The sequence below is a fragment of the Sinocyclocheilus grahami genome, unplaced genomic scaffold (assembly GCF_001515645.1).
Source record: "Sinocyclocheilus grahami isolate Dianchi unplaced genomic scaffold, SAMN03320097.WGS_v1.1 scaffold1194.1, whole genome shotgun sequence".
In the NCBI taxonomy this organism is placed as follows: Eukaryota; Metazoa; Chordata; class Actinopteri; order Cypriniformes; family Cyprinidae; genus Sinocyclocheilus; species Sinocyclocheilus grahami.
The window spans coordinates 283,369-295,116 of NW_015506373.1; positions in this window are offsets into that span (position 1 = coordinate 283,369).

Genomic DNA, 11,748 nt, shown 5'->3' on the forward strand with positions numbered 1-11,748 from the left:
CAAGGCCGAAAGGCCTGGCACCAGCTTTGATATCCTGAAGCGTTTTTTTCACATCTTCATCTGCATCTGACCGAACCACCGACTGGGGCGGGTCCCTGGAGCCGGGCCTTTAAGGTCGGAGAAGATCCCCGCCTCTCAAGATGGGCTTATCCAATGAGAACGTCCGGAACCTCAAGTGGGGGGTTCTGAGATACAGGGGGTTTTTTATGGCCCTTTGTTGGAAAGCATGGTAATTTGTGGTATGAAGCTTGTGTAACAATTATTAAAGACTCTTAGAACACTAATATGTTGCGTAGGTGTAAACATACAATATACATTCTCAATTAGATCATCCGAATACGAATTCATAGATACTAGACATGGTAGAGTTACTTATATGAATGAGTGGTTTATCGTAAGCATGAATAAAAATAGTCTATAATACAACAGATTAATACAAAACAGCAATAATATTCACAATGGCCTGAAGAATATGTGTGTTCATTCAAAGAAAGGTTTTCCTATGAATTAATTAGTAGAAAAGTCCATTTCTACTGTGCGTTTGTCCTGGGACATGCAGGGATTTTCCCTGCTTTAGATACTTTTGGCCAATAAACCCAGTGATATCAGCGTTGGTTGCCATGCAACAAAGGGGCCTGTTTCGGCTTCCTGGGGTGTTACGCATTCCGGGGGGAAGGGTTCATGGGTCCTCGTATGGCTTGTTAACTGAGGGGGGTTACAGAGTATTTGTTAAATATAAAAACAAAATATATATTGTGTGTTTGATTGGTCCAGACGCTACAAGTATTATGAAGTGATTATCAGAGATAAACTTCCCCACTATAGGTGTATGGAGGCTTTTTTACCTTTTACAGGTTCATACTGGCCATTATAGTTCATTAAAAGGTTAGTTCACCCAAAAATTTAAATTCTGTCATTAATTACTCACCCTCATGTCGTTCCAAACCCGTAAGACCTTCGTTCATCTTCGGAATTCAAATTAAGATATTTTTGATGAAATCCAAGAGCTTTCTGACCCTGCATAGACAGCAACACAACTACCACGTTCAAGGACCCGAAACGTAGTAAGGACATTGTGTAAATACTCCATGTGACATGGTTCAACCATAATTTTATGAAGCTATGAGAATACTTTTTGTGTGCAAAGAAAACAAAAATAATGACTTTATTCAGCAATTTCTCTCTTCTGTGTCAGTCTCCGCTGCCATTCATGACAGTACCACGACACGTGTGTGCATTCCTCTGCTTGTAAACAAGCCGCAGCGCATCCAGGATCTGTGTCAGAACGCCAGCTCCTGTGTCAGCAGCATCACACACATGTGTCTGACACCTTTCTGTCATGGCCAATATTAAGTTTTGAGCTACAGTAGTTCTTCTGTGTGATCAGACCGTTTGTGTGTGTGTGTGTGTTATGCTAATATAGGAACACAAGGTTAAACTATTTGTATTCATCCAGATTATTCTCAAGTTTTTCATTGCTTGTGTCCTTGCTACAGAAGCAAACCACCTCAATGCTGGGAAAATTCTTCCTCACGGGAACCGGATTCATCTTCTCTGCTCTCTTGAGGAGACTTCGTCAGATTGTTCCAGAAATAAATTAAAAAGCTCAAAGATTCATTTTCAGAAAAAAAGACCTTAACAAAGACCTATTTTTACTGACCTTTTTGGTTCTATTTTAAGAGGTTTAATAAGTTATTAGGTTTTATACCAGATTCGGTTTTGGATTACAGACAGGCCAATTAAGCAGCAGTCTTCAGAAACTGTTCATTCCTGCAAGAGCAGGGAAAATAAGTATGGAGGCTTTAACACAGCTGAAGCATTTTTATATGTTTTCAACATTTACTGGCCATAAAATATTGACTGTAGGTTCATACTGGCCATTATAGTTCATTAAAGGGATAGTTCACCCAAAAATTTAATTTCTGTCATTAATTACTCACCCTCATGTCGTTCTGAACCCATAAGACCTCCGTGCATTTTCGGAACACAAATTAAGATATTTTTGATGAATTCTGAGAGCTCTCTGTCCCTCCCATAGACAACAATGTAATTACCACGATCAAGGTCCAGAAACGTAGCAAGGAGATCGGTAAAATAATCCATGTACAGTGTTTCTTTTTTTACGTTATTTTTTTATTTTTCTGGACTCCTTTTTAATGGTTAAATTAAATGTTATTAATCAAAAAGCATGTCTAATTAATTAAAATCATGAAACTTGAAAAGTTTAACAAATATTACATGTTTAGGGCCCTATGAAATGTTTTATTTTTTCCAACCTTATGTTTTATTGTTACCAAATTATGTTTTTGCATGTCTAATTATTTGAAAGCATAAAAACAAGTTTAATTTATTCTTACAATAGCCTTATGATATTTTGCTCAGAAATTCTGTGTGCTGTGTTTTTTAAGGCATAAAACATTCATTTAATCTATCTTTTAAGTAATGAAAATTAAACAAATTTAATTTTTTGGAAAATAATGGTCATTTAATATTACAATTAAAACATTGAAGAAATATTGTATGATTATTCCTTAAAATGTAATAATTTTAGTAGTAGTAGTAGCAGCCTGTTACGTACATTCTACTGAACAATAGTAATATATTTCTGCCAATAGCTTCACGTTAATCCGAACTTTTATTTTGACGGGTTGCCGTGAACACCTTTACATTTCTGTGTGTATATGATATGAGGATAGTTTTACTCAATTGAAACGGTCAAATGCTCATGATGTGACTCTCAGAGAAGTTCTGGAGATGTTGTTCATGTATTTATGTCCTCATTTAGTGAGACGGCAGAAGCTAAAATCACTGCAAGCGTCACGCGCGCTTCAGTACTAGTGGTAAACAAAACCGCACGTTTGCGCCATTCATTGACTCTCTGTCCCTCCCATAGACAACAATGTAATTACCACGATCAAGGTCCAGAAACGTAGCAAGGAGATCAGTAAAATAATCCATGTACAGTGTTTCTTTTTTTAAGTTTTTTTTTTCTTTTTCTGGACTCCTTTTTAATGGTTAAATTAAATGTTATTAATCAAAAAGCATGTCTAATTAATTAAAATCATGAAACTTAAACAATTTAACATCAATTTATTAAAAGTTTAACAAATATTACATGTTTAGGGCCCTATGAAATGTTTTATTTTTTCCAACCTTATGTTTTATTGTTACCAAATTATGTTTTTGCATGTCTAATTATTTGAAAGCATAAAAACAAGTTTAATTTATTCTTACAATAGCCTTATGATATTTTGCTCAGAAATTCTGTGTGCTGTGTTTTTTAAGGCATAAAACATTCATTTAATCTATCTTTTAAGTAATGAAAATTAAACAAATTAAATTTTTTGGAAAATAATGGTCATTTAATATTACAATTAAAACATTGAAGAAATATTGTATGATTATTCCTTAAAATGTAATAATTTTAGTAGTAGTAGTAGCAGCCTGTTACGTACATTCTACTGAACAATAGTAATATATTTCTGCCAATAGCTTCACGTTAATCCGAACTTTTATTTTGACGGGTTGCCGTGAACACCTTTACATTTCTGTGTGTATATGATATGAGGATAGTTTTACTCAATTGAAACGGTCAAATGCTCATGATGTGACTCTCAGAGAAGTTCTGGAGATGTTGTTCATGTATTTATGTCCTCATTTAGTGAGACGGCAGAAGCTAAAATCACTGCAAGCGTCACGCGCGCTTCAGTACTAGTGGTAAACAAAACCGCACGTTTGCGCCATTCATTGACACAGAGACACGCAGAATTCATATTTAAATATGAATCGTTTTGCAGCTTAATATTTACAAATACTGGTGGGAGTGGGAGTGTACTCACGTGTGTGTGCGCACGCGCGGAACTGCGCTGTGCATGATACAGAGAGCGCAACCATAACGTAGAGACCGAAATGACATGCCGTCATGTAAATAAGCTATTTAGTTTGCTTAATAAAAGAACAAGGTATAGACCTGTTCTTTCGGAAAGGTAACTTTAAATGACTTCTGTTGTGATCGGGCGCTATAAAGAAAATATAATTAAATAAAATTAACTTGACCTTCAAGGGGGGCGGGGGGTGCCGTTGGGGGGGGCGCCTAATATAATGGCAGGGGAAACACTGATGTAACATCAGGGGTTCAACCGTAATTTTACGAAGCTACGAGAATACTTTTTGTACACAAAGAAAACAACGACTTTACCCTAGTGCCATTTTGGAGAGTATCCACTGAACGGAAACAACATATGCAGTTCTGTGTCAGCTGCACAACGCGGATATGTTGTTTTCGTTCAGATCTTATGGGTTTGGAACGAGAATTTTCATTTTTGGGTGAACTATCCCTTTAAGAATCAAAATCTATTACTGAACTGGAGTCAAAAATAATCTTTAAATCATAATTTTCTTGCAGAAACTAGCAATACTTTCATTGCACACTCTCTAATACAATGCAGAGGTACATATTCAAGGACAGCACAGAATGTTTTGCAGCATTAAATTTGCATATGATTTGCAGACATGATGGATTTTGAAGTGCCACTGCTTGTGTAAGAGGTGTCTGTTCCTCTCCTGACCAGCATTTTCTCTTTGGCCATGAATTAAAAGTAGAGCCTGAATATTCAAGTATAGCATTGATTTCTGAATTTCAAATGAAAGAAAGTTCCACAGTCATTTGTAAATGGCTTTTTAAAAAGTCAGATCATTTGGATTTGAATTTGTAATTCCTTTGAATAATGGAGTATCTTTGTCTTGTTTCACTTTTTCAAATTCAACCAGTGACACATTCAGTGTAGATTTACTTCAGATATTCAAAATTAGAGGGAAAAAAATAGATAGATATACTTTTTATTTTTTTTTTATTTTTAAGATTTGCTTAACCTGTGACAACAAAAAAGCCATGTGAGTAGTATTCAGGCTCAGGTTCCTCCCATTGTAGACCAGAATGCCAAGTTTTAAAAATGATTCATTGTGAATGCTTAATTGAGAACAGAAACAGTCATCCATTACCTCAACTGCTCACAGCATGTGAGATGTGAACGCAGTAAATAACTCCATTGAGACTGCTAACTAGCACTGCCACTAAAAATATGCTTTTAACACAATTTCTTGCTGTTATTGAGCTCCAGAAAACTATCAGTCTTGATTTAATGTTCTAATGTTATAAAACTATGTGTCTGAAACTATGATGATAGTATGATGATTTAGAGAAAAATATACAATTATACAATAATATTATAATAGCAAAACGATTAAATATTAATTGTATATTAAAAATAATAATAGCAATCACAATTCTTTTTTTTTGTTCTTATAAGTTATTTTTTTGATTTCATCCCACTAACTCTAATAATAATAATTATTATGATTACTATTATTATTTTCCCACAGTGAGAGAGATGTTAGTGACAGCTCAAAAGTCCAACAGCAAATCTCTCAAAAAGCCTGTCGCTCGATTTTACTGCACAGTCAAAAGACTTTGATTACAGACCAGTGTAGAGGATCTTTGCCAGTGAAGAATATTTGCAGCTCTGTCTCTTTACTTAATGTGTTTTTCCACAGCCACATTTCATCAAGAGACCCATTAATCAGGAGATTACAGAATTTTTCTTATCATGGATCAAATTTATGTACTGTAGGATTAACATCAAAAGCATTCAAAAACTGGTGAGATTTGAGTTGCAGTGAACTGCTGGCAGAGCATGTCCACAATTTCGATTCATGCCATATGGAAAAAAGTCTGAGATCAATTTTTATGCTGTTTTCTCATGTAGTTCACAGCACAGAATTTCTTGGTGTCATTGCATTAATTTACCTTTTTTTGCATGGATATGTCATGTTCTACAAATGCAGACTAAAGCAACAACAGATAGTTTCCTGGCCATTCCACCAGTCTGTCATTGGTCGGACAAACAAATAGTCCCTCTCGCCTAAACTAACACCATTAGTTGAGCCAAAGTTGCTATCTCAGGACTCTCATTCACTAACCATGCATACACACACGTGTGTAAAATCTGTATACAAATGTTTTCACAAACAAATCATGATGTTCCTATAACTTTAATGCCAGAATGTATTCTGTATGTATAACTGAATATGCAAAAATCACATACTCTGGGTGGCCTTAAATGGATTTAGATTAAATTTTCTACATGGATATTTCATCTTTATTTAATATATTTCATCATATACAATAAAAGAGTAAGCTTAAGCATTGTAGCTTGAGCTGTGATGTTCCTCTTCATAAAAATGCAAATACTTATCTGTAGCTATTGCTACCGAATGAGAGGTCTGTATAAAAAGCGTTTTTTGTGTCTGAACTGGTTTTGAGAATGACACACTTGGCATAGCTCGAGCATCTTGCTGCGTGTGCTTTTAGAGAGCATCATATGTTTGCTGAGAGTGACGAAAGGCTGTAATGGAAAGTTTGAGCATATTGAGCCCATATATGGAGTTGTTTGGGCATGTTTTATGCAAATGACTAACCTCAGGCATGTAGTCGCTTATTTAGAATACTCCAAATTCATTAACATTAGAATGAGGTTAAGAACAATTCAAGTGCGTATGCATTTGTTGGGAATTAGGTTCACCTGTGTGTATAACTACAAATAATCCACGCAGTTATTAGTGAATGAGACCCAAGGTCTTTACAAAGCTGCAGTGTTTACACTCCTCAGAGAAACCAGTCATTGAGCGAGGATAAGAAAGAGTGTTTTAACATAAAAATTGCACAATTCTGCTTTAAGAAACAACCCTTCCTGAAGCTAAAACCTTAAAGAAATAAATCAATGTTTTTGATAAATTATGTTTATATATAGTTTCAGTATTCTCTCTCAGCTCTCTGATGTTTTATGACCGTTCGCTCCGGCAGGCCTGTTAGTGTACTCTTTGGTTGTTATCTGCAGCAGTCACATTGTATGTTAAGCTGACCAGACTGGTGATTCGGGGAGGCCTAATGTTATGAAGCAGATGACAAATCGTGTTGCGTTTTCACTGGGCCATCCAGTCTCTTATGATTTAATGACTCTTTACAATGTCCCTTGGTAGTTATCATTTAAGAGGACACTGTTTTAGAGGACACTGGAAGAAAGGGAAACACCCTTTTGTGTTGCAAAGCCAAATCGCTTTGCATGTGACAAATACGATTATTTCTCAATGACCTTCTTTAGTAGAGACGAACACCCATGAAAATCAAATGTGAATTCTCAAGGGAGTAATTTTGCACTAAAAGGGCACCTTGATTTTAAATGTTTAACCCTGAAAGGCGATTCTGATTTGACAGCATGGCCAACAAGCTTTAGAGTAGAAGTCAGTATGATATTACTGTATGTTTTCACAGATTGTTTTAGATTAGGTTTCCTAACTTGAAAATCACACTCTTATGTTTATTTCTCCTCTGATGGGACACCGTTGCGGCCTCAAGTCTGAGGTGTAATTAGATTGGGAGGCGGTTTGTTGTGCGGTTGTGTTGACAGACACCGCTAGAATGCCCTTTACACGGATACGTCTCTGGCCCTGCGAGTGTGAGCCAGCCCACTAATCAAACGCATGGCTAGATTAACCACACACAAACTGTGTTTGTGCCCTCACTTTGCCTTCCTTTTCCTCACTTATTTCACCCATTCTACCCTTTTTTGACCCTTTTTTTTCATTTTTAGTGATACTAATAAATCACCATTTACAACAGCAACTGTATTCCCATTACTGGGATTTTAGTCACATTTGTAGATTTGAACAGGGATTGTAAAAAATTTAGAATATTTAAAATCCTAAAAAAAAAGTGAAAATTAATAAAAATTTTAGACAGATAAAAGTCATGAAATTATCTTTACTGGATACTCTTTTTTTTTGTCTTTTTGGAGTAAGTTGTCCACTAAAAATCATTTAAAGGCTTTTTTTTCAAAATGAAAATCATTACAAACCCATACAACTTTTGTTTATCTTCGAAACACATTCAAATATTTTTCATCTTCGTCTTTTTGTCTGTCCATTGAAAGTCTATGCATTAAATAATGTACAAAAAGAAAGTAATTCACATTAATTGAGTGGTTTAATCTACTGTAAGTCTTCTGAAGAGACACAGTCACTTTAATATGATGAACTGGTTTAATTTAGACTTTGGTTAATACTTCATAACTCGGATACATTCAGTAGTGCACATCAAATATGTCAAACTGCAGCTCACCGTACATGCTTAACACAACAACAAACCTGATTTGGTTCTTGCAATAACATTAAAACAAACTTGGTTGGTTTTTAGACATTAAATAAGTACAGTAAGCTACCATTTGATCAGTGTTTATATGCGAATATAAGTCTAGATTAAGTCTGTTCATCATACAGTATAAAGCAATTTCGACTCTTCAGAAGACTTGGATTAAGCTGCTTGATTTATATGGACTAGTATTACAATGTCTGTATTAAACTTTTATGCCTAAGTTTTGGTGGAAAATCTTATGGGTGTTTATGTAACAACATGAGAGTAAAATATGACAGGTTTTTTTTATTTCTGAGTGAATTAACTCTTTGTTTAAGGTGAAGAGTTTACATTTTTTTGCCTTTAATGGCACCAAACTGGTTTGCAAAAATTATAATTGTGGTCACAGTTTTCAAACACTCCCCTCATCTTCTATTGGTTGGCAAAACTGTTATTGCCACCCTAAACTCACATCATTGGCTAAGCCAGCGTTGCTTACTAAAGTTGGGCTGGTCGGGTTCTTAAACAAACAGATCAATGTTTTGAAAGTTCGTATAGTTGCCTGTGCATTGTAAGATGGGAAAAGAGAACCAGCAGAAAAAATTATATTTAAGATTTAAATATTAAAGAATTTGTACCAGGTACACAAATTAAATACAAAAAAAAATTAGATGGAAAAATTGTATTTAAAAAAACTTGAATGAAAATTGGAATGCTGCCTTAGCAACTACAATAAATGAAAGATAAATGCATATAAATATAACACAAAAAGCACATTAACAAACATTAAAATATAAACTAAAATGAAAACAAAATATAAAAATGACAGCTAATTAAAATTATTACTAAATAAATACTAATAGTATATAAATAATAACTAAAATAACACTAGAACAACTGTCAGTCCTCCTCAGACAGCTCTATAAAATATTTTTTTATAATTCCTCATCTTCACATTTTTGGAAAAAATTTCAAATGCTTGGTCAGAAGGTGTGGGGACCTTGATTTTAGTTTAGGCTAATTAATGCAGCCTGGCTATAATCACTGGCAGAACTTTGTGTGTATTTCAGCGCAGACACCTGCTTTCATCTTGACCCTTAAGCATTTTGTAACGCCTCTTTAACCTGACCACATTTACACCAATCCTGATCGTCACCGCTGTCTCCTGCTTCATTCTTTGCCTATGACTGGTAGGAAAGGTGAAATGAGTGTTACTATGACATCCTCTTTAGGCCTGATGGGCAAATCCTTTTAATGAGAGGACATTCTGTCAGGGTGGTTGGATTTTTTTCTGGTTGAGTGCTGTGCTCGAAGAGTTTAGACATGAGAGCTGCTCTCATCCTCAGCGCAGGATAAACAGTGGTGGATGGCATGCGGCTCTGGCTGGGCCGTAAGCCAAGCTCCACTAGCTGGACCACACAAACTGCTGTCTCTCTCCTCTCTTGCTGTTTCTTTCTGTCGCTCTCTCTCTCTCTCGCTCTCTTTTAATTTCAGTAATCCATGAGGTTTAAATCGGTCAGGATTCACTGGTTTTCATTTTAAAGAGTGCACAGTTATGACAGGGAAACTTTGTGGTAAAGGCATACAAAATTAGATGAAATTATAGGAATATTTTGGTATGAGGATTCGGGTAAAATGACACCATTAGTAATATAAAAAACTGCATTTGTTTAAAACAGTAGGAAGTAAAAGTAGGCATCACAACATAGTACAATATGTAAAATGTTATTCACTTTGAGATTTGTTTTTCTAAGATTCCATTTAACAGTGTTATTCATTTATTTATTTAGTACACACATAAATGAAAATTAGCTAAAAATGTACTCAGGCCATCCAAGATGTGCGTCTTCATTAGAACAGATTTGGGGAAATTTAGCATTACATTACCTCACCAGTAGATCCTCTGCAGTGAATGGGTGCCGTCAGCTGGCAGCTGATAAAACCATTATAATAATCCGCAGGTAATCCACATGACTCCAGACTCCTTGTGAAGCCAAAACAAATTCATTATTAAGGCATTTGATCCGTGCATATTTCTCTCCTAATTCAGACTAAACAACTTTTTCACTGAAGAAAGCAATATGATGACTTATATTTTAGCTGGAAGCAATGGTTTGAAGTTGAAAAACATCTTATTGATGGATTTGTTTAATACAATTTTTGGCAATTCATGTAAATTGATAGGCAGTCGTGTCGATTACTTACAGATTATTGTGATGTTTTTATCAACTGTTTCTGCTCTTATTCTGACGGCACCCATTCATTGCAGAGGATCCATTGATTTGCAAGTGATGTAATGGAAAATTTCTCCAAATCTGTTCTGATGAAGAAACAACCTTTACAGTAAGTGTTAGATGACAGCAAGCAATCTTAAGTGTAAAAACAGAAGAACTGGGTAAAAATGCCCATAATGTGTTTCACATAGATTTTGTTCAATATGTTTTTTTCTACATGAACATGACTCAGGAGTATTGGAATACAATTGTGATTCTTCTGCCGCCAGTACTGTAATAACTTCCTTCCCTATCTCTGGGCAAAGCATTGTGGGAAGGAGCAGACAATGGTTAATAGATTATAAAAGCTGGCATTGTGAGAGCTGCTGGCAAAAATAAACCAATTTCTGTGCAAAAATACCTACATCATCATCATTTTAGTCGTTCCTACAGCATGCAAAATCTTTCTTAGTATGCAGGTCATGGCTGCTGTCTGCAGGTGTTGAATATATATCCCAAATGATCAGCTTGTCAGTTAGTTTATTTCAGCAATTAACCAACCAGATCAATGAAATGCACAACCTAGCATTATTGCATGCATCCAGATTTTTTGGGAGAATATTGTCACTTGTCATACTCAGTCAGTGACAGCCTGGCAGCCTGTTTTTTTGCAGCGCTCATTTGCTTGCGGTGCTGTGCGCAGTCAGTTTGATTCAAAGCCTTGAAGGCTTGTCTTTCACTGCTTGTCAAGCTGGCTCTCTCTTAACACCACTGGCAGTAAAGTGAACAGCAGTGCGCATGCTGCGTGTCTCGTGCGTGGGCTGTTTTGAATGAAATGTTTGTTTTATGTATTCATGGAGAGATAACTATTCTTTGTTGTGCACTGTAATTTGTCTATTGTGTATCAAGGACTCCCTAATAAACTAATATTGTATCTCACAATACTTGAAGTTGTTCATTAAATGCATGAACATCTTAAATAAATAAGCAAGCAAGCAAACAAAACAAATAAATAAATAAAATGATGAATGCATACAAATAGAAATATTATTAAATCTAAATAAATAAATAATGAATACATATAAATAAAAATATTATTTAAATAAATAAATGAATGAATAAATAAATATAAAAATAGTAAATAAAATGATGAATACATAAAAATAGAAATATTATTAAATCTAAATAAATAAAGTATGTATGAATACATATAAATAAAAATATTATTTGCATGAATGAACGAACAAACTGCGGAAATTGTTCATGAGAGAATTGTCCTTCCCCTCAGGCCTGTGTATTCTAAATGCTTTCTTAAATTAGTTGTGTGGGTATCAGTGGCTAATGAAG